This window comes from Leopardus geoffroyi, chromosome D3, assembly GCF_018350155.1.
Source record: "Leopardus geoffroyi isolate Oge1 chromosome D3, O.geoffroyi_Oge1_pat1.0, whole genome shotgun sequence".
Taxonomy (NCBI): domain Eukaryota; kingdom Metazoa; phylum Chordata; class Mammalia; order Carnivora; family Felidae; genus Leopardus; species Leopardus geoffroyi.
In genome coordinates, this window is record NC_059339.1 from 56,637,648 (window position 1) to 56,661,788 (window position 24,141).

Here is a 24,141-nt window from a genome sequence, read left to right on the forward strand (position 1 = left end):
GTCACATTTACTCCCACCCACCCTTCATATTTTTTTTTTTCAGCCTCCTGTATCCCTGTGGTCTGGTTAAAACGTCTTGTTCCATGTTTCTACCAGTCTTGGTCATGTAGGACCTGTTGATTGTGTGTTTTATGCCAAGCCCTGAGGATGGATACAAGGATAGAGATAGGAGAGAGACCTTATATTTGTCTTCTCAGCTGCATATAAACTCATTTGTCAGAGTCATCAAGGACTGAGCGGCAGAGCACCAACAGATAACAGCAAGGAGAGTGAGTGGAAGGTGGGAGGATGTCCACTCCAGGGAGCAGGAGCTTTGGGCTGGGGAGAAACTTCTCCTATGTTCACCTGGGCAGCACCCAGCACTGCAGTGTTGGCACATGTAGAGACTGTATGCATCTGCTGCGTGTATAACTCGCGCTCCCATGCCTACTGCTAAAGATAAATTTACACCAATGACCCATGACCTGCTAGCTTGCGTGTTGAGGCGGGGCCTTTCCCAAGTCCCCTCCCTAGTTATTCCTGAGAAGTTGCGGGGCACGTCTCATCTCTGCTGCAATATGAGCCCTCGTGTATTTCCTCTCCAGCATCCTTGCTGGGACCTGCCGTTCCTGGGTCCTTCACCTGTGCCACACTTCCTTCGGCAAAAGCTGCTGGAGCCCCCACCGGAGCGGTCATGCCTTCATTGGGGCCTGACAGGGAAGCAGCCTCAGCCAGAGTCTTGATCCCAGTTAACACTTAATGATTAAAAATACATAATATACTTGTTAAGCTATCCCATATCGTTTGATGCACCCATGTTACCATCTCGAAAAATCTCAGGAAACACGGTGGATATCTGGAATCACACTACTGGACAGAAGACTCACTGCACATCTTCTCTTGGGAACTTGTGTGAAATGTGATGGTCACTGTTCACTGCTCCAGTTGATGCGGGGACTCCTTGGTGATGTGACGAAACCTTGAAGCTACAGTCAAGACCCTCAACTTCCCCAAGGTACAGCCACCACAACAGGCAGAAGAGTGTGCAGTGCGTTTCTGAACTGTGGGGATGTGTGGCCCCAGAGAAACCCACTGCCATGAGAAGGTGCTGGAGCCCCTCGGAGGTCACTGTCGTCCTCTCCGGAGTGTGAGAGCAGGGTTCACGTGGACTGGGTGGGAGGTGAACTTCTCCCTGTTGTTCCATCTATCGGGAGCCTTCTCTAATCTCTGTTTCCACTCTTTAAGCCAAGTGAGATGTCAGATAAGGAGGCATTCACAGCAACTGTTTTCCTCCATCACAGATCTTACTACACAGTGTGGTAAATGCCTGTGGGTTGTACCACATTTAGGCAGAGACAGTTTCTTCTTCGTCACTGTTTTGCAAACACTGCATACCCGCAGGGATGATCTGCTGAGTGCCTCATTATTTAAACAATCATTGTGTAGAAGGAGAGAGCCAGGCAATGGGGGCTGAGAGGGAGGGAGCTTTGTTCACACAGTTGTTTGCTGGTTTTTCCCCTGACAGATGCATGGAAAGCAGGAAAAAATGTGATTGAAAATAAGCCTGACCCTAACCTTTGCAGGGTCCAGGGCAAGAATACACATGAAAGCCTCCATACCATATGTCTTGAGATTTAAATGTACAAATCAAGTACTATACTGTAAAACAGAATACATTCAACCCTCTATCTTGGCAAACATGCCTTCATAACTCAGAAGGCCAGAGTTGGATTTAGTATTCTCAGATCCCTTAGAGTTCTGCCCCAGACATGGTAGCCTGAGGAGAGCCTTTAACCTGCTCCTTTTCACCCCTTGCTGCACTGGGCATTGTGAGGCAATATGTGCACACATGTGGAAACCCAAATACTCAACTTCATCTGTCTTCTGCCCTACCTCATGAACAGCTTCCTCCTTACCATGCCTCCGGCTGGAGGTCTATACTTGGACCTGGGGGAAAGGCCCACAGGGCCATCTGGACAGGAGATTCTGGGGTCCCCAGTACCCAGGGTATGTGCTACAAGAGAGGTGGCGTGGACCCAGGTGGACACATATCCCTGTCTCCATAGACTCCTTGTTCAGTGCAGAAGACCTTGACCACAAGTGTGGTCCGAGGGACTCCCCTATTACTGAGGTCCTACTCCTAAGAAGGCATCAGATAATGAGCATGAGTGAGGTGAAGAGCTTCACCCTGAAGCTGAAGGGGGGAGGAACAGGGAAAGGCAGGTGAGGTAGAGATACAGTTTTGGATTAAGTAGCAGGAAGTTATTGTGATTTCCATCTCTTAGGCTGGGTTTTCTCAGTGAAGGGAAGGTAGTGTCACCTTCTAGGTGAAGTGACGAGTCTTAGGAAACTTTGGAAAAGCCAGTGTTTAACAGTACCATGAGAAAGGGCTGAGAAGGAACCTGCGAGAAACTTCCAGGCAGTGCCGAAGGCCTGCCACAGCTGCCCACATACACTTGGGCAGGTAGGGTACAGCCCAACTCCACAATGCACTTTTTATGTCACCCCCGTGTGAATGGCAAGCCCTCGAGTCAGGTTTGGTGCCTCTTGCACAGCCACACCTGGTGGACGGAGGCTCAAGCCATCTCCCTTGAAGTTTGACCTCAGCAGTTAATATCACTGTGCAAAGTCTGAATGAGGGAAAATAGTTTGAACAGTGCTTATAGTGGATGGAATTACTTCTTAAATCTATGCCTGTTATGTAAACACTAATTTAACATTACAAATATGGCCCCAAAAGGCTGACAAAGGTTTTCTTAAACAGTGGGGTGCTTACCTTTAATTCTGAGTCCCAGGATCATGCTCCCAGGATAGTATTTTCCTCATCCCTGTAACCAACCCTGGTGAACATTCCCCTCTCAGAGCTCTGGTCCCTCCCTCCTCTCTTACCAGAGGACCCACCCATTACTTAAAATGAATTATTATTTTACTCTGTGCATACCAGAGAGAAAGAAAATAATTATAATTACTATAATTCTCCCATCTCTGAGATTCCCTCCCTATTTTGCTCTCCCTAAACCTCAAATTTGCTAATCCCCATGCTGTGACAACACCTGCCTTCTTAAATTGTCTGCCTGCTTCTATCCGTACCCCCCCCCCCAAAGCCCTGTAGCACATGGTTCCTAACTCTGGGCTATGTTGTTGATTTTTGTTTTTATTCACATGTGACATTTTGTTTCCACTAGCTGTACTTGCACTTTGAGAAAGTACTGGAAAAAGTCAGTCCAAAACCTCTGGGGACAGTTGCTTGTGGAATAAAACAGAGATAGTATGGAAGCTCAGAGATGTTCATTTTCTAAGCTCAGAAAGAAATCCTCATAAGACTCTGAGAAGCTGGGTCTTCCTCCAAGGCACCCTTCACTCTGCGTCCTCTGTGTCCTCACAAGACAGGGCAAGTGAATCAACCAGTCCAGCTCCTAGAGACTGCCTCAGCCCTGGGGACAGGGGGCAGGGCCAGAAGAGCCCATGGCCAGCCCAGTGAGGGAGACCTAATCTGAACAAAAGGATAGTGTCAGCCACCTTCTTCCCTGGGATATGGTTTAGTAGATACTGCAAATAATTTTTGTACATAAGCCCCTACTCCCTGCCTTGTCCAGGGAAACCAGGCTTGCTGATGAGGCTTCCACCTGCCATTGTTCCAAAGAGCAAGAAATGGAACACATGACTCTGCTCTCAGTGTTTTAGAAAACCGTTCATTCTATAAAGTCTCAAACTACTTAGGATGCACTACGACTGATCTCTGTCCTTCCTTTAACTCTCACTGGGACTTGGTCGGGTTGTGACCACGCCCAGCTGCCCTGCCCTCCATCCTGCTCTTGGAGGGCAGCCCCCCACCCCAGCCTGGCTTCGTTCCTACCTCAGCTCCTTTGAGCCCAATCCCTGGACCTGTGTACAGAGTGACTTCTGGCCTCTTGCCTTAGCAACCCCCTGAGACTCTTGTGGAGCTCTTTTCTGAAATGTTCTATTTGGTTCCACCTACTTGCAGGAAGAATCTGAACTTTTCACAAGGATTGGGAATTGTCAGAGAATTAAACGTCTGAACATTTGTACTTTGCTCTAACACAAGCAAGTTCTCGTGAGTTATAACTGGTGGATAAGGCATTTTCCCTGTACTAAGTGGCCCCGCACCAATATGCAGTTTGAGTTCTGGCCTTCTGATTTTCATTTCTGCCATTACAGAGTTGGTTTTGACATCTCTTCCAGCACATCCATATATTTGGAAGATTTTTTTTTTGTTTCTAATATGTTGTGGACTAAAGTGATGGATCCCCAAAGGTATGAGAAGTATGTCTAAAATTGGGGTGCCTGGATGGCTTAGTCAGTTAAGTATTCAACTTTGGCTCAGATTGTGAAGTCATGGTTGGTGAGTTCTAGCCCCTCCATCGGGCTCTCTGCTGAGAATCCCAAGAGTCTGCTTGGGATTCTCTTTCTCCCTCTCTCTCTGCCCCTCCCCCACTCACACTTTTTTTCCCTCTCTCTCAAAAATCAGTAAACATTTTTAAAAATCTATAAAAAAAGAAGTATGTCTAAAATCATTACAGATTTCTGGGAATAAGGCCCTGGTGGGGCCAGAGTGGGCATCCATGGACCAAAGGCACATGCTTCAGTGTGTGGACTTTGGGAACTTCAGTTTGACTGATTAAGGACTTCATCTTTAAGTCTTATAACTTTTTGGCCTCAGTTTCCTTATCTGTAAAATAAATTAACTGTCCTTGTTTACCTAAGTTTTCAGAGATTTTTAAAATATTTTATTAAAGCTTAACACACATACAAGAAAGTATAAGAATCATAAGTGTACAGTCACATGAATTTTTACAAAGTAAACATATTAATAATCCAGGTCAAAAGACAGACCATGATTGGCACTTAAAAGCCCCTGTTTTATGCCCATGGCCAACCCCTTCTACTCCCCAAAAGTTACCACTGTTGTGGCTTCTAACACCAGAGATTCATCCTGAAGTTTTTGCAAATGCAATCATGCACATTGTATTTCTGTTGTGTCTCTCTTCTTTGGTGACATTCATTTTTGTGTCCTATAGCAGTGGTCCATTTTCAATGCTGTATAGTTTCCCATTGTGAGAATGTACCACATGTATTCACTCTGCTGCTGAACATCTAGGTTGTTCCCAGGGCCTTTTGGCTCTATTGAATTAAGTTTCCATGAACATTGTACATATTGGTGCACACATGTACACATCTCTGTTGGATTATACCAGGAATGGAATTTCTGGGTCATAGGATATGATATGGTTTAGTAGATACTGCAAATAATCTTTGTAACAATTTCCTTTCCCATGAGCAGCAAATGAGAATTCTAATTATTTCAAATGATCAAGGAATTTTTTTTATTGAAAACTTTTCATAGTATAACTATGTTTGTCAAATAAATGCCCTTAGCAAAGGGAGAGGCAGTGGAGCATGGTAGCAATCATACTAAGTGAAATTCAGGTGAAGCATGCAGTCATTCTGGACCTTGAAAGTCCTCATTTCTGAAGCAGTGCTGATTTTAACAGCACTTTCATCTGTAAAAGTCTTGGCTCATTTTATGAAATTCCATGAATTGAGATGGGACCTATACCATTTAAAAATGAATATATAGGGGCGCCTGGGTGGCACAGTCGGTTAAGCGTCCGACTTCAGCCAGGTCACGGTCTCGCGGTCTGTGAGTTCGAGCCCCGCGTCAGGCTCTGGGCTGATGGCTCAGAGCCTGGAGCCTGTTTCCGATTCTGTGTCTCCCTCTCTCTCTGCCCCGCCCCCGTCCATGCTCTGTCTCTCTCTGTCCCAAAAATAAATAAACGTTGAAAAAAAAATTTTTTTTAATGAATATATAATCTTTCATGGTGTTCATACACACATACCCACATTGCTGTTTTTATGAGAAATGCTTTGTTCATATACTTTCTGGCATCTTCCTGTGCCAGGTCCAGTACCAGCTCTGGATGGATGCTAAAAAACAAACTTACACATGTGTGCCGTAGACACACTGCTTCAAATGAAGGGATTGAATTGGAGCAAGGACACTGTGTGATGGAGAGAAATTTGCAAGAAGAGTTCTTGCCACAGAGTGGAGTTATTCCACTCAGGTAGCAAGGCTGAGCTGGCAGACAGTCAAAATCCAGAAGGAACCAAGGACAAGGCAGTGCCTAGATCACTGCAGGCAAGCCAGCTCACTGCTCAGTAGCACACACACCTATCTCTTCTATGGCTGGGCAAGGTAGGTAGCTACTGCCTCCTCTGCCAGCCACCTGTCTGCAATGCCCTCCTGTGTCAAAATATGGGCTGGGGCCATTGGGGGGGATGAAGCCCGTAGTCTGTACTCAGGCCCTAGCAGCAAAGAAGACTTGGAGAATGAGGATCTGGCATTTTCAGCTAGAGAGAAGGGGGTCCCACACCCTGGAAGGGGTTCAGGTGTGGGACCACTAGGCCTATGGTTACTGATGATAACAAGAGCTAAGGCAATTACCATCTGTTCATTCTTCCTGGATTAAAAAAAAAAAAATTTTATTTAAAATAAAAATATAGGGGCGCCTGGGTGGCGCAGTCGGTTGAGCGTCTGACTTCAGCCAGGTCATGATCTCGCGGTCCGTGAGTTCGAGCCCCGCGTCAGGCTCTGGGCTGATGGCTCAGAGCCTGGAGCCTGTTTCCGATTCTGTGTCTCCCTCTCTCTCTGCCCCTCTCCCATTCATGCTCTGTCTCTCTCTGTCCCCCAAAAAATAAATAAACGTTGAAAAAATAATATAAAATAAAATAAAATAAAATAAAATAAAAATATAAATTTAAATTTATATAAAATTAAAAAAAAATAAATTTGTTTATTTTTGAGACAACGCAAGAGACAGAGTGCAAATGGCCAAGGGGCAGGCAGAGGGAGACACAGAATCTGCAGCAGGCTCCAGGCTCTGAGCTGTCAGCACAGAGCCCAACATGAGGCTCGAACTCATGAACTGAGAGATCATGACCTGAGCCGAAGTCAGACACTTAACCGACTGAGCCACTCAGGTGTCCCTCTTCCTGGATTTTTAAAACCACAATTAAAGAGTATCAAAACACTCTTTAATTCTTTGTTGTTTTTGTAGTTAAAGCTCCCAAGATCCACACCTTAGTCCAACTCCACCCCCCCAAAGGGCACAAACTGCCAGATGTTTAGAAGTGACACAGCTTCTCAAAACCATGCAAGGGATTCAGGAGAACTGGGCAAACCAAGTGGTGGTTGGAACAAACCACTGCAGTTCCCCATTGTCTCCAGCGCAAAGTTGAATAGAGGAATGAGAGCAGACTTCCTTGTCTATTCCTGACCATAGGGGGAGAGCATTGATCATCAACCATTCAAGTGTGATGTCAGCTGTGGGTTTTTCATAGATGCCATTTATCACATTGAGGAAGTTTCCTTCTGTTCTTACTTTGCTGAGAGTTTTTAGTCAGGAATAGAGAGGTTAGGTTTTTATCAAATGCTTGTTCTATGTCTATTAAGGCTATCATACAGTTTTTCTTTTTAGTCTGTTGATATGGATAACGATTGAGTGGGTTTTTTAAAATGTTTTTTTATTTTGAGAGAGAGAAAGAGAGAGAGCGTGAGCATGTGGGAGAGGGGCAGAGAGAGAGGGAGAGAGAAACCCAAGCAGATTCCGTGCTGTCAGGCTCCAACTCACAAACCGTGAAATTGTGGCCTGAGCCAAAATCAAGAGTGGACAATTAACTGACCGAGCCACACTGGTTGAGTGGTTTTTGAATGTTAAATCAACCCTGAATTCTTGGGTTAAATTCCACTTGGTCGTGATGTAATATCCTTTCAGTATATTGTTCGATTCAATTTGCTAAATGTTGTTAAGAATTTTTACATCTATGCTCATGAGAGATATTAGTCTGTAGTTTCTTTTTTTGTGTGCTTTCCTGGTTTTGGTATTAGGGTAATGCTGACCTCATAGATTGGGTTTAGAATATTCCCTTCACTTCAATTTTCTGGAAGACCTTGTGTATTATTTCTTCCACAAATATTTTGATGAATTCACCAGGGAAGAAACTATCTGTGGCTATTTGAAAGCTCCTTGGTTGTGATTTTTTTTTAAATTATAATCCAAGATATGTCAACAATTGCCAATCCCAATTGCTATTATTAGCATCAACATTCTCATCAGTGGGAGATAGTGTCATTATTGTTAAGCATCCCCACTAGCTTCCAGGAAGAATGGAGCTGGCATCTGAATGATTCTCAGGTGGTACCTCATGGGGCTGAATTCACAAAGAGCTTCTTTCTCATGTGACCCAAATATTTCAGAAACCAATGGTTTTTGAGAATTAGTACTAACTATTCCAGACGGCTAAATGATGTTTTCAGATCCCAGACACTGACCCCTCAGCCCCCTCACTCAGAACCCTCAGTCAGCCCTGTGCTCAGTATATTTGGTTTGTACTCCTTCCTCTGTGCCCATGGTCCCACTGCCCCCACCCCCCAAATGGCATATTCTCTCTCTTGCGGTGCTCCCATTCTCTCCATCCTTCCAGGCCTAGCTGGCATCTTTCCCAAATTCCTTGAGAACCTGTCAACACCACACGGGCCTTTCTCTGAATTCTTGTCACGCCAACAGCCAGAACTACACAATTAAGTCTTTTGTTAAATCCTGCCTTGTGTTATTTTCTCATCGATTCCTCCATATTGCTCTCTAACTAGATTATAAACTACTTGTCTTATATTGCCTCAGAACACCTGATAGAGGTTGACTGATTTGAGGCTAGACATTGTAGCATATGGCATAAGAATTTCTAATTTCACAATGCCTGCTCATTCAACAACCACTCCCCTAGAAAACAAATACCAGGAAGAACATCTTCTCATATACAGTTTTCTCTCATAAATCATTGCCTGTGTTACAGTTCAGATCTGCTTACCTGCTAAATGTTCCTTGGTTTTCCTGTTGGCAAGATAACTGATTTTTTAATAAAAACTCTAAATGCAATATGACAAAAGATAGTACCTCCTACACCTGAAGCATCTTTGCCTACATTTCATTACACTCTTCCATGAAGTGAAGAGAGAAAGTCTTCTGTTTACACGGTACAAGGCCCATCTTTCCAGCCCTGACACTGTCGTTCTTCATCTGTGCTTGGTCTCACTACTCACTCCTTGGGCCCCCATGATCTTGGCCTGGAAATCCACCAGGGTCCAATTCAGACACATTTTCAAGTGAATACTATTCACTTCCACTCTCAAGCAGAATTAAAGGTTTGAGGGTTATTTCTAAAACCATACTTTTATTTGCTTCATCACATTTTTAAATATTTTTTAAATGTTTATTTATTTTTGAGAGAGAGAGAGCATGAGGGGCAGAGAGAGAGAAGGAGACACAGAATCCAAAGCAGGCTTCAGGCTCTGAACTGTCAGCACAGAGCCCGATGTGGGGCTAGAACTCACGAACCAGGAGACCATGACCTGAGCCGAAGTCGGATGCTTAACCAACTGAGCCACCCAGGCACCCCTTATTTTAAAAAATCTTTAGAGGGGCGCCTGGGTGGCTCAGTCGGTTAGGCGGCTGACTTCGGCTCAGGTCACGATCTTGCGGTCCGTGAGTTCGAGCCCCGAGTCAGGCTCTGTGCTGACAGCTCATAGCCTGGAACCTGTTTCAGATTCTGTGTCTCCCTCTCTCTGACCCTCCCCCATTCATGCTCTGTCTCTCTGTCTCAAAACTAAATAAACGTTAAAAAAAATTAAAAAAAAAATCTTTAGAATTCATTAGTAAAATATATTTTCATTTCAAAAATAGTGAGTTGAGGGGTGCCTGGGTGGCTCAGTCGGTTAAGTGTCTGACACCTTGATTTTGAACTGTGAAATCAAACTCTCACCAACCGAGATCGAGTCCCACATTGGGCTCTGTGCTGATTGCACAGAGCCTGCTTGGGTCCCTCTCTCCTTCTCTCTCTGTCCTTCTTCTGCTCGCTCTCCCTCTCTGTCAAATAAATAAATAAGCTTAAAAAAAGTGAGTTGAAAGTCATTTCTATCATTGGAGAGTTGATCAGTATTTCAAAGGGCAGCGAGCATTTGTTCTAATGGCAAAACCCAACTTATCAGCAGTTGTTAAAATAAACACGCTTACCATCCAAACCCACAGTCTAATATATCATCTCCCTGTTTTCCACTTCCCCATTTTTCTGGCCCCTGTTTCTCCGTGTAGATAATCTTGTTGTCTCTTTGCATCTGCTCATGGTTCTGCTTTGGCCCGGGTCTCCTGGCTATTTGGTTTCTCTTCCCTTTCCTGTTTTTTCCCTGTTACCTTCTTTACCCTTTGGTTGTAGCCATAACTTGGGCTGGCTCAGCATTAGGTCACGGGAAGTCTTGGCCAGCAGGTGTCAAAAGGGCAAGCAAGTCTCAGAAACTTTCCTAGTCACAGAGCCCCACCCTAGTGAGGCACTGAGGAAGACTCCATGTTTTCACTTCTTGCCCCCGAGAAAGCTGGCTCAACCATGTGCCTTCAAAGTTTCTCCTTCTTATCTAATATCTGCAGAACAACCATGAGCCTAAGTACTAGTACTAGTACTGAGTACTAGTCAGCAGTTGTCTTGACCTCCCCTCATCCTGAGTGTCAGAGGCACTTAGCTCACACACAGCCCCCTGCAGTGTGTACCCAGATCATAGGGCAGCTTAACTGACATGATGATGTGGATTTTATGTGATTATATTTTTGTTTCTATTACATTAAAAACTATTTGGGGATAAAATAACACTTTAGCCTTAGAAGTCCAATGTTACATTTTTACAACTCTTCCATTTACCATACATTCAGGTTTTAATTCTTCTTTAGATGTCATTTCCTTTATATTTTACACACCTGAAGAGAGGTCATTGACTTCTCTATTCCAAAGATACCTGTCTAAAATTGGAAAATCTTCCTTTCACAAATGACCTTCCAGAGGTATCTTCTGTGCTTCCTCCTGCTTTCTACCCGAGGGCTGACCCAGATGGACACACCAAATTCTCTTTCCTCCTCTGGGCTCAGGTGGGTTCAGCTGATGGGGCGCCTCAGCAGGAGGTGGGTCAGGGGATTTATTCCACTAGCTTCCTCTGGGCAAGGTCACTTTGAGTAAGCTGTATCTCTCAACCAGAGGATCCAGTTCTTCTCGAGGAAGCCATCTCTATACCTCTTCTCTTCTCCTTCCAGGTTTCCATAACAGCCCTGGGAGCCACACTCCTCCTGGTGATTTCCACACCTCTCTAAACTGTCCCTGTCTATTTCCTGCTGATAGACTTTGAAAAGTACGTGAGATCCCCATTTAGAACCGATGACAGACTGAAAAACTGCCACACCACTTTTGGGTGTAGGCTCCTTGAACCAATCTCGTAACAAAGGACAGCAAGTGGGGCATCTGGGTGGGTCATTCAGTTAACTGTCCGACTCTTGGTTTCTGCTCTGATCATGATTTCATGGTTAGTGAGTTCAAGCTCTGCGCGGGGCTCTGAGCTGACAGTATGGGGACTGCTTGGGATTCTCTCTCCCTCTCTCTCTGTCCCTCCCCCACTCATGCCCTCTGTCTCTCACAAAATAAACTTAAAAAAGCTAACCCCCCCCCAAAAAAAAAGAAAAGAAAAAGGAGACCAACTAGCTCAAAGGAGGCACAGTCGAAAACTCCTTTGATTTCCACTCAAGGCAGTTGTATCTCAAATATATCATTTAAATTCAATGATTCCATAATTATCATAAATCAGTATCCTATAACTGCAAATCCTGTATTGGAGTTGATTAAAGTATTTTTTCTGTTTCCTATTTTATTTTTTTTTATTGAGGTATAATTGCATATAACATTAGCTTTAAGCGTACAAAAAAATGACTCGATATTTGGATGTAATACGAAATGGTTACTCCAATGAGTCTAGTTAACATCTGTCACCGTGTATAGTTATAAAACTTTTTTCTTGTGATAAGAACTTTTTTTTTAATGTTTTTATTTATTTTTGAGACAGAGAGAGACAGAGCATGAGTAGGGGAGGGGCAGAGAGGGAGGGAGACACAGAATCCAAAGCAGGCTCCAGGCCCTGAGCCGTCAGCACAGAGCCTGACACGTAGCTGTAACTCATGGACTGTGAGATCATGACCTGAGCTGAAGTGGGACGCTTAACCAACTGAGCCACCCAGGCGCCCCAATTGTGATAAGAACTTCTACTATCCACTCTCTTAGCAACTTGCAAACATGCAATACAGTATTATTAACTATAGTCATCATGTTGTACATTACATCCCCATGGCTTATTTTATAACTGGAACTTTGTATCTTTTGACCCCCTTTACCCATTTTGCCTATCTCCCACCCTCTGCTTCTGGCAACACTCATCTGTTCTCTGAATCCATAAGCTCAATTTTTTGGGTTTTGTTTTGTCTTGTTTTGTTTTTATCTTTTTTTCTTTTTTTTTTTAATTTTTTTTTTCAACGTTTATTTATTTTTTGGACAGAGAGAGACAGAGCATGAACGGGGGAGGGGCAGAGAGAGAGGGAGACACAGAATCAGAAACAGGCTCCAGGCTCTGAGCCATCAGCCCAGAGCCTGACACGGGGCTCGAACTCACGGACCGCGAGATCGTGACCTGGCTGAAGTCGGACGCTTAACCGACTGCGCCACCCAGGCGCCCCTTGTTTTGTTTTTAGATTCAACAAGTGATATCATATGTTATTTGCTTTTCTCTGTCTGACTTATTTCACTTGGCATGATGTCTTCAAGGTCCATCCATGTTGATGAAAATGGCAGAATTTCCTTCTTTTATATGACTGAATAATATTCCTGTATGTGTGAGTGTATGTATGTGTGTGCATACACCACATTTACTTTTCCCATTAATCCATTGATAGGTGGATTGTTTCCATATGTAGACTATTGTAAATAATGCTACAATAAATATGGGGATTCATATATCTTTTCATGACAGTGTTTTTGTTTTCTTCAGATAAATATCCAGAAGTGGAGTTGCTGGATCATATGATAGTTCTATTTTTAATTTTTAATTATTTTTTTTATTTAAAGAAAAAATTTTTTACATTTATTTATTTTTTGAGAGACATAGAGAGACAGAGCACAAGTTGGGAAGGGGCAGAGAGAGAAGGAGACACAGAATCCAAAGCAGGCTCCAGGCTCCGAGCTGTCAGCACAGTGCCTGACGCAGGGCTCGAACTCACAAATTGTGAGATCATGACCTGAGCCGAAGTGGGACGCTTAACCGACTGAGCCACCCAGGCGCCGCATCTGTTTTCCATAGTGGCTGCACCAATTTATATTCCCACTAATAGTGCACAAAGGTTCCCTTTTCTCCATATGCTCCACAACATTTATTTTTCTTGTTTTTTGATAAGAGCCATTCTGACAGGTGTAAGCTGATGTCTCATTGTGGTTTTGATTTGAATTTCCCTGATGATTAGTGACGCTGAACACCTTTTCATATACCTATTTTCCATCTGTATGTCTTCTTTGGAAAAATGTCTATTGAGATCCTCTACCCATTTTTAATTAGATTGTATGTTACATGAGTTCTATACATTTTTTGGATATTAACCCTTTATCAGATATATGAGTTACAAATATTTCCTCCCATTCTGTAGGTTACCTTTTTGTTTTGTTGATATGGGTGTGAGGGCAATCTGGCTGTGACATCTGTCGCCCCAGTGACATTGGTCACCAGGGTTAATTTGACTGATCTGGTCAGCTGGGCGGATGTTCCCTTCCTCCCTCACTACTCCATGTGTATCCCTCCTGAAGTGGACAGACTTCCTTGATAGAGGAGGGCCATTCTTGGGTCAAGGGTATATGAGTAGCTGTGCATCCCTGCTTCCCTAGAACCTCCAAATAAGCTCTCAATGTCCATTTTGTTGATAGTTTCCTTTACTGTTCAGAAACTTTTTAGTTTGATGTGGTCCCACTTGTTTATTTTTTTGCTTCTATTACCTTTGCTTTTGCTGTCAAATCCAGAAAATCATTGCCAAGACCAATGTCAAGGAGCATATCACCTATATTTTCTTCTAGGAGTTTGATTACTTCAGGTCTTATGCTCAAATCTTTCATTCATTTTGAGTTTATTTTGGGGTATGGTGTAAGACAGAGGTCAAATGTTATTCTTTTGCATGTGGCTACCCAGTTTTTGCAACCCCATTTGTTGAAGAGACTGTCCTTTCCCCACTGTGTATTCTTGCCTCCTATGTCATAAATTTACTCACCATATATGCATGGGTTTTTATTTCTGGGCTGTCTATTCTGTTCCATTGATCTATGGACCTGGGGATTTTTTTTGGCAATATCATGCAGTTTTGATTACTGTAACTTTATCATAGAGTTTGAAATCAAGAAGTGTGATGCCTCCAACTTTGTTTTTTCTTTATCAAGATTGCTTTGGCTGTTCAGGGTCTTTTAATTAAAGTCTTAAGGTTGTAAAATTATTACAAAAGGAGTAAATACTGTCAAAGTTGTTTTGAAATGTCTTTTAAATTGAATCAAATTTGGAATGGGAATTTTAAAAATCAAACTCTTTTAGTTTGAGAGTTTAAGAATCTAACTCTTTCCCTCTTTCTCCAGGAAGGGTAAGAGGAAGTTGAGTTGTGATTTTTTTTAAAACAAAGTGGTTTTTTTTTAATGTTTATTTATTTTGAGAGAGAGAGAGCAAGTGGGAGAGGGGGAGAGAGAGAAGGAAAGGGAGAATCCCAAGCAGGCTCCAAGCTGTCAGCACAGAGCCCAACTGAGGGCTCAAATTCATGAACCGCGAGATCATGACCTGAACTGAAATCAGGAGTCAGATGCTTAATTCACTGAGCCATGCAGGTGCCCAGAGTTGTGATTATATGGCACCAGTATAAACAACTTCATTTCACTTTGCTCAGCCAGTTGATGTTTGGGGAAGGCCAAAGTTCAGCCTGAAAACCAAACCTACAAAAGTCCTCAGGCATTTGGGGTGCCTGGGTGGCTCAGTCAGTTGAGTGCCCAGCTCTTGATTTCGTCTCAGGTCGTGATTTCACTGTTTGTGGGTTAGAGCCCCGTGTCAGGCTCCACTCTGACAGTGTAGGACAGAGCCTGAATGGCATTCTCTCTCTCTCTCTCTCTCTCTCTCTCTCTCTCTCTCTCTCTCTCCCCCTCCCCCATAATAAATAAACGTAAAAGAAAAAGTCCTCAGGCATTCAATGTCCTTAGCATATCCTACATGCCAGGACCTGTGCCCAACATGTCACGTCCATTTTCATCCATCCTCTCTCCATCTTTTGGTGTCTCTCCCCCTCTCACACACCCCCCTCACGGGCCTGCTATGCTTTGGGCTCCTTAATTTCATGATGTCCCTGCAGGCTACAAAGGCAAGCAGACAGCCTCTTGCTTGGAAGAGGACACCACTAATGACTCACACAGGCCTGCCCACAGGTCACTTCACCTGACCGAAGTCACCAAATTATGAAGCAGGACTGCCCCATGATAGCAGGCTGACTCATTGCTCTCACGGCCCATACTGTGATATGCCTTTCAGAAATCAGATGCCGTATCTGTTTCGTCTCATGGAGGGAAAACGGTCTCTGTTTTTGATGTAAGCTCCTTTCTTACTCCTCACGAGTGATGTGTTGAAGGAGCAAACACAAAGTAGAATCTTACTGTTTCTCAGAGACAGAGATTCTGGGGCAGCTCCGGGGCTCCTACAGGAAATTGTGGTGATCCCACAGAAGTCCCTGTGAGGAACTGAGCTCTCTGCCCCTCCCAGGCCACCACCGGGCCAGGGTGTCAGAAATATTAGCCCTTCCTTCAACCCAGGAATGCACCCTGGGTGCATAAATCCGGGTGGTGTATAAATCCGGGCGAGTTCACCTGTTAGTTGGCTGCACAGGCTACTCAGACCACTTGATTATTCCTTGTAACCCGACCCTGTGTTTTACACTGAATTTGGGAGGGCCCCTCCCCCACAGCATTATGGCAGGTGTTATTGTGTCCAAGTGACTTATGAGTCAGGCGGTTTCAGACAGTGAACGGGGAGCAAAGTTGACGGTTCCGGCAGCCCCAGTGTTCCTTTGCCCCATCGGGTGGCAGCCTTTCCTACAAATGCTTTCTGACCCCTCTCTCCCTGCCCTAGGTTCATGGCCCCTTGCACAGCAGATCCTCCACCAAACCTCTTGGGCAGGCAGCCCCTCTCAGCCAGGGTTTCCCACCCAGGTTCCCTGCTGTGCTTTATGGACTACAGAGTGCTCGGGCTTGGGGGCCCTCCAGGAGCACTGGGAGCTGATGTTGGCCCCTCAAGGACACCCGCTGCGTAGAAAGAAGTAATCATGTTCTCAGAAGTCACCAGGTCTAATGCCACAGAAAAAGAGAAAACGTTGCTGCTATTGGCGTGGTTCCAGACTTCACTATTGGTGTGATTCCTGTCTTCCCTCTTGGTGTGGTTCCACTGTTCACTATTGGCGTGGTCCAGTCTTCTCTATTGGCCAGAATGCCTCCACAGCTTTGCTCCAGGCTGCATTTTTGTGACACAGGACTGAGAAGCATTTAGCTCTCCACCACACACCTCTTCCCGAGGCGGGTCATCATATCTTTCACACACACACACACACACACACACACACACACACACATAATGCATGCACACATACACATCCATGCACAAAATACGTGCATACCTATATCCATGTATCACACATATATTCATACACGTATGCACACACATTACACATAACATGCACATACTTACTCATACACCTTTGCATACATAACACAGACACATACATCCACACTCACATACCCACACGCATATACAAATACACATACAATCAGCCTTTAGCAGTGTCTCTGTCTGTTGTCCAGGCAGGGTGGCTGTAGTTCTGATTCAATGCTCTCCATCCCCAATCTCCCTTTGATGGCAAGTTGGGGGTGCAGGGTTAGTGGCCACTGGACCAGTTCATCCCTATCACGGTGAGGTGCTAGTCAATAAATAACCTCTAATTCAAGAAGTGGAGTAGCCAGGATTTAGGACATGTATGCTTGTGGCCAAGGTGAGTGTGCTTCTGAGAGTCATATGTTTTCTTCCCTCCAGCTTTGGAGGCATCCAGGACAGAGAGGCTTTTTAACTTTTCATTTTTATTTTTTGATGCTTTGTTTGGTTTTGCCCTAAGTCCCTATCACAGGCAGGTGGCGGATGCCTGGTTTTAAGGAATCGATAAACAAATCCATTAGCTAAAAACAGTGACTGTCAATAATGGTGATGACGACCACAAAAATAGATGTTTGAAAGGATGGATGAGAGATGATATGAGAAAAAAGATAACTTGATAAACTCTTACTTTGACCTTTTAATTTTTTTTCTCTCAGCAACTCAACTACTCAAAGAAAAGCCACTTGATTTTTTTTTAAGCGATAAATTAATTGCTGGCTCCTAGCCCCAAATCTTCCTGGCTGGTGAAGAACATGAGCTCTCCCTGCTGGAATGTCCTCCTCCTTCCCAGCCTACAAAGCACCAGGGTATGTAAGTGGTGGGGAACCAGCTCTTGTCCTCTGCCCTCAAATGGCCTCTTCGGGACTGGACTTCTTTGCAGCATCTATTCCAAGGGCGCCTCAGGGAGTGGACAAGTGGGTCAAGACAGCCCGTGGTCCGGGTTTCCAAGCTGGGTCATTGGCTCCAGGCATCCGGAATCCAGTGAGTGGACATGAGTGGGTCCCTCTAGGGCCAGACTCTAAAGAGCACTGGGTTGACCACGAACCAGAATGAGGTTCAAATTGTTTACAGCACCACGCTCAACAAGGCATCGGTTCTACAACCAGGTCTGGTTTGTGGCCTCCCGGTGCCAGTTCTGCCTCTCAGAGAAAGGGCTCAAACCCGGAGGAGATTGGGTACTTCTGTAATTCTCCTAAGGACATATTTAGAGCACAGCCTCATCTCCAGAGGGCGCAGGATGCCAAGCAGCTTGAAGCAAGTTTCTCTGCTTTCAGGCCCCCACAGGGAGCCCTGTGTGCGTGCATCTCCCTCCATGTCTCCCGCCTTCCCTTCCACATACTCATCCTCAGGACATCAAACTAAGAGAAGGCTAAAGCAGCCCTACACATTCTGTCCACACCTAGATGAAAGAGGGAGAGCTCACTGAGAACTACTGCAGTGACTCCAGGGAGGTGGCCTTTCCTTGCCTCTGGGGCAGACTGGTGGGGAGGACAAGGGGGCAGAGCAAAGAAGAAAGTAGCCACACCCTTTCCTCCCTCCCTCCTTAACATGCTTCCTTTGGAGGAGGGGAGAGATTTACGATTAAATCTGGAGAGGAGTTGACATTTTTTTTAAGTTTTATTTATTTATTTGTTTATTTCTTTCAAATTTTGTTTTAATATTTATTTATTGTTGAGAAAGAGAGACAGAACATGAACAGGGGAGGACCAGAGAGAGAGGGAGACACAGAATCTGAAGCAGGCTCCAGGCTCTGAGCTGTCAGCACAGAGCAGGACATGGGGATCAACCTCATGAACCAGAAGATCATGAGCCAAAGTCAGATGCTTAACTGACTGAGCCACCCAGGCACCCCTTATTTTTTAAGTTTTTTAAAGTTTATTTATTTAGAGAGAGAGAGAGAGAGAGAACAAGTGGGATAGAGGCAGAGAGAGAGGGGAGAGAGAGAATCCCAAGCAGGCCCTGCACTGTCAGTGCAGAGCCCAATGTGGGGCTCGAACTCACAAACTGTTGAGATCACAACCCAAGTTGAAATCAGGAGTCAGACCTTAACCAACTAAGCCACCCAGGTGCCCCTGGGAAGGGTTTGGCATTTTAAATTAAATGGCACTGGATTCTCCCAACCCTCAAAGTAAAAGTAAGTCTGAGATGGCAAGGAGTCAGGAATGGAAATTCAACTGAGTGTGTTTAAAGACAGAAGGCAAAAGAAAGCCATTTCCTGTTTGTGCCCCAGCAGGTTCAGCCTACTAAATAGGTCAACTTTCTCCAGGCCCAGGAGACCCTGTCTACCCTGGGGAAATCCTTCTTGCTTTGAGTTTGTTCCAGACTATCTGGATCTGACTTAGGAGCATAGGCTTAGGAGCATAGGAAGATAGAGTCAATCAGACTTAGAGAGACTAACTCTACTCAGCTGCCTGCTGCATCCTTCCCAAGGGAAAATGAGGACAGGGCTGACCCCAGCTCAGACAAGAAGCTGGGCAAAGGGAAGATATAAGAAAGAAAAACTATATACAGATTACTTTCGAAAAACCTTAGTCTGGACACACCAGTAAAAACAAAAACAAATAAAAACAGAGATCAGAATGGTAAAGAAGAGGGCTGTCCAAGCAAGGAGGTATCCTTGGCTTCCCAAAGACAGGGGCATGATGACTCCTTCCACTCGCTCATACTCTCCGCCTTTAAAGCAGCCAAGGAATCTCCATCTGAGGTCTTGGTTTTCCCTGCTGTCAAAATAGACACCAGAGCTGGTGCCAGCACGAAAACTGCATAAAGCCACTGTGTACCTAAAATTTCCCCCGTCGTCAGTGTTGCCAATTACTGTGGCCCTTATGGAGACTGGTTACCTCTGTAATTCTCCTAAAGATATATTTAGGGCATTCTTGCTCTGTAACTATCTTTGGGACTTCGCAATAATACAGTATTCTGCTAATTTTAAACACGCACGGTCCCAGCTTACAAACAAGTTGTGTTCCAAAAGTAGGCACGCAGGTTGGTTAGTTGGCTCCCAGAATTCAGTTTCACATAAAAACCGTGCAAAACCAAATCCATGATAACATGTGCAAACTAGTAAAAAACAATCCTGTTGCAATATGGTAATGAGGCCAAGCAGAAAAATATATATATATTAAAATTGACCAAGTAGATAATACACTGACTAGCTTAAATCCAGGTACTTAAAAAATTCTCCACTAATGCTTGAATGTTGCTGTTTCCTGCCTCTTGAAGCCTTGCGCCGGGTATAAAGCAGATGTAACAACGGGAGATGTGGAAAATTGTGATGGAATTTTTGGCAAGTCAGAGCAACCCACACAGTTCCCCTCTTGGACTTCCCGGAGCCAGCCTCCCCAACCGTCTCTATCCACTGACCACTTCCTGGCTCCACCCCACCCTTAACACATTTCTCCGTCTTCCTCCTCCACCTTTAGCATGAAGGCCACACACAAAGTGTTAAGGTTTAGGGGAAGTGGGGCTGTCATTTCTATTTTCACATTTACTGAGATAATTGAACTGCAAAAAAAGAAAGTCACAGGTCCTCAATTGCCAGGTGCTAACGCAGCCTGATCTGACGTGGCCGATGTGCTTTGGTGGCACCATGTCCAGACTGAGGAGGCTCAGGGATCCATCCTAAGTCAGTCTCTCCCTGCATCTAGCATGGTTTTCCCATTTAGAGCTGCAGACCGTGTGCTCAGGGCAGGCAACATCATTTGTGGGGCCCAGTACTAAATAAAAATGTGGGGCCAAAACTATTGGCTTTTTGTTCAAAAACTATTAAGAATTTAGGGGCGCCTGGGTGGCGCAGTCGGTTAAGCGTCCGACTTCAGCCAGGTCACGATCTCGCGGTCCGTGAGCCGTGAGTTCGAGCCCCACATCGGGCTCTGTGCTGACCGCTCAGAGCCTGGAGCCTTGTTTCCGATTCTGTGTCTCCCTCTCTCTCTGCCCCTCCCCTGTTCATGCTCTGTCTCTCTCTGTCCCAAAAATAAATAAACGTTGAAAAAAAAAAAATTTTTAAAGACAGTGACCAGCAGAACACTATATTCAACCACAGGGCACCTATACCTTGTCACCATACGGGCTGCGTACACCCTGAACGTGGCACCAACGTGTTGGACAATCTCTACTCTCCTGGGTCATAACCATTTCCCTTCCAGATTCGCCAGTTGACTTTCTTTAGCCTCCTTCCATTGTGGGAACTGTGCAAGGAACCCCTAAGAAAGGCACCTCTGGGGGAGCCTGGGTCGCTCAGCCGGTTAAGCGTCCAACTTCGGCTCACATGATCTCACGGTGCGTGAGTTCGAGCCCTGCGTCCGGCTCTGTGCTGACAGCTCAGAGCCTGGAGCCTGCTTCGGATTCTGTGTCTCCCTCTCTCTCTGCACCACCCCCATTCGCACTCTGTCTCTCTCTCTCTCAAAAATAAATAAACATTAAAAAAAACAAAAACAAAAACAAAAACAAAGAGAAACAAAAAAAATTTCCCCTAATACAAGCTTTCAAAAATAGGAACTCAGGGCTCTCCCACAAAGACAACAGACATATGGCTGCAGTGGTCTCACTGGGTCCTTCCTGTTTCAGTATCTGTTTGTTCATTGGTCCACACCTTCAGCATGCTGGCTATATCCAGGCCTTTCTTTAGTGCTGTAGCCAATACTAAACCCCAGTGTGATTGTTAATTTTATGTGTCAGCTTGACAAAGCCATGGAGATGCCCAGATATTTGGTCAAACATTATTCTGTGAGGATGTTTTTGGGCGAGATTAATGTTTGACTCAGCAGACTGAGGAAAACAGATGGCTCTACCCCCATGGGGGTGGGCATCATCCAATCAGTTGAAGGCCTGAATAGAACAAAAAGGCTGACCCTCTCGTGACTAAGGGGAAAAAATATCTCCAGCCTGATTGCCTTGAGCTGGGACATCAGCCTTCTGCCTTCAGACTCAAACTGAAACATTGGCTCTTCTTGGTATCCAGCCTGCTGGCTTTCAGACCTGGGACCTCCACCATCAGGTCCTCTGGGTCTCCAGCTTGCTGACTACAGATCTTGGGACTTGTCAGCTTCTATAATCGTGTCATCCAGTTCTTTATAGTATTTGTCTGTCTGTCTATCTATCTATCTATCTATCTGTCATATTTGTAAATAAATGTTTGTTTTTATATGTCAAGGGATATGCATATATGTGTATATCCTATTGGGTCTGTTTCTCTGGAGAGTCCTGACTTATATACCCAGTCTGTCCAAAAAGTGCAGTTAGGGTTGAAAGTGCTCATTACAACAAGCAAGTGACCAAAGGCCACCAGAAACACACCTGTAGTTGACTTAGTGGGTTTGTTACTCATCACACTGGAGAGCATGCTCACCATGAGGAACTGGGGGCTTCTGCATAAGAGGGTATTAGAAAGAATTATGGTAGATTTGGGCTTTGGGGGTATTTGAGGAGGAGCCTGGACTGCACAAAAAAGTGAGGACAGAAAGTGAGACAATTCTGTCACTGAGTATCTCAACAAAACTTAGCTACAGAGAGGGCTCACTAGAGTAGGTATAAAGCCATCGTTCATATTAGCCAAGAGAGGGATTTATTTATTTTTTTAAATTTTGTGGGTAGCACAGTAACTTTGTGCTTGTCTGCGCTTGGACAAAATTATGAAGTGCCCTTGTTTTTTGTTTGTTTTTTGTTTTTTTTTAATATAAATTAAAAAAGTTTTTTAATGTTTATTTATTTTTGAGAGAGAGACAGAGCACAAGCAGGGGAGGGGCAGAGAGAGAGGGACACACAGAATTGGAAGCAGGTTCTAGGCTCTGAGCTGTCAGCACAGAGTCCGATGTGGGGCTTGAACTCGTGAACTGTGAGGTCATGACCTGAGCTGAAGTCAAACATTTAATCAACTGAGCCACCCAGGTGCCCCTTTTTATAATTTTTTAAAGTTTATTTATTCATCCTGAGAGAGAGAGCAAGTTTGGGAGGGACAGAGAGAGAGGGAGTGAGAGACAATTCCAAGCAGCGCAGAGCCCGATGCGGGGCTTGAAACTACAAACTGTGAGATCATGACCTGAGCTGAAACCGAGAATTGATGCTTAACCGACTGAGCCACCCAGGCACCCCTGAAGTGCCCTTGTTTTGTCTCACTTTATCATGGTTTCACACTGGCCTCTTCTGATGCTGGTGCTCTGTGAGATTATTTATGCCCCTGCCCATGTTCTCAGGCATTTCTGCTCCCCTGGTTCTCCAAACGTCTGGCCTGCCCCTCCACCCAGAGGAGAGCCAAAAGCTTAACCTGGGAGGCAGATGGGCTGGATGTCCCCTGTGCCACATGGAGGGACCCAGGAACTTCTGAGGGAAGTAGCCACAACACGCAAAATCTTCTCTCTTGCTTATTGTGGCTCCTTTTCTAAAATCTCCAAAAACCAAGTGCTGTGCTGAGTCCTTTACATATATTCATGAATCCAATCCTTAACACAACCTCAAAAGGTAAGTATAGGATTGTTCTCATGTTATTGATGAGGTATCCAAGGTACACACAGAGTAAATAATGAACAGCCAAGAACTCCCCTCCACCCACCACTAAAAAGCCCCTCGTGGGCTTGATCACGTGGCACGATGCTGCATTTCTGCACCATGGCAAAGTCACAGTAAAGTGTCATTTGGCCATCGATCAAAACAACCTGCACTGCTCCCTACTGCCTAGAGAATTAAGCCCAAATGTCCTAACAGCCAGACCCCGCCCAATCTGGCTCTCAACTACTCTGTTGTCCTTTGTTCCTTCTTTGCTCCTAAGTGAACTCTCTGCTATAGCCACAGCCATACATCGCAGCCCCCTAAACACAACAAATGCGCTTCCATATCTGTGGCACTCCACTCAGCGAGAATATTCCCGTATCCCCATCCGATCACCGTTCCGTCCCTCCTTCCCAGCTCGGGTCTAGCTTCCTCTGTATGGCTTTCCTGGCAAGTATGCTGTGCCACTCCATATTGTTACTTATGTTGTTATGCATCACCCCTGCTGTTCCAGTGAGACCTGTGGTGGGGAGTTTGCAAAGTGACCACAAAAGTTACCCCCACGGCCGTATATGGCTCCTCCCTAGTGTGACTTCTACATTCAAGAGGCAGGGTCGATGTCTTCAGTCTCTGAAGTTTGAATTTAAATCTGACCTTTTATGGCCAGTGGAACATTAGAAAACTCTGACACCACCATGATAGGAACCTGGGGAAGCCCGTGAAGGGGGAGAAACCACCAGGAGCAGAGATAGGTTATTCCAGCTGGTCAACCAAAGCAAAGACGAGCTGTCCTAGGACCAACCAGCCTGCCAACGGCCAAACGTAAGAGTGAAGCCATTCTAAATCGTCTAGCCTCAGTTAAGCTGACCTGGACAGAAAAGGCATCCCAGTCCACCCATAGAATTATGGAAAAAATAATAAATGGGCTTTTTTTTTTTTTTTTTTTTTTTTTTGGTATGCCAGTGCATTTTGGGATGGTGTGTGTTATGCAGCAAAACATCAACACCTCAAGCTGTCCAGTCAAAGAACAAAAGGCG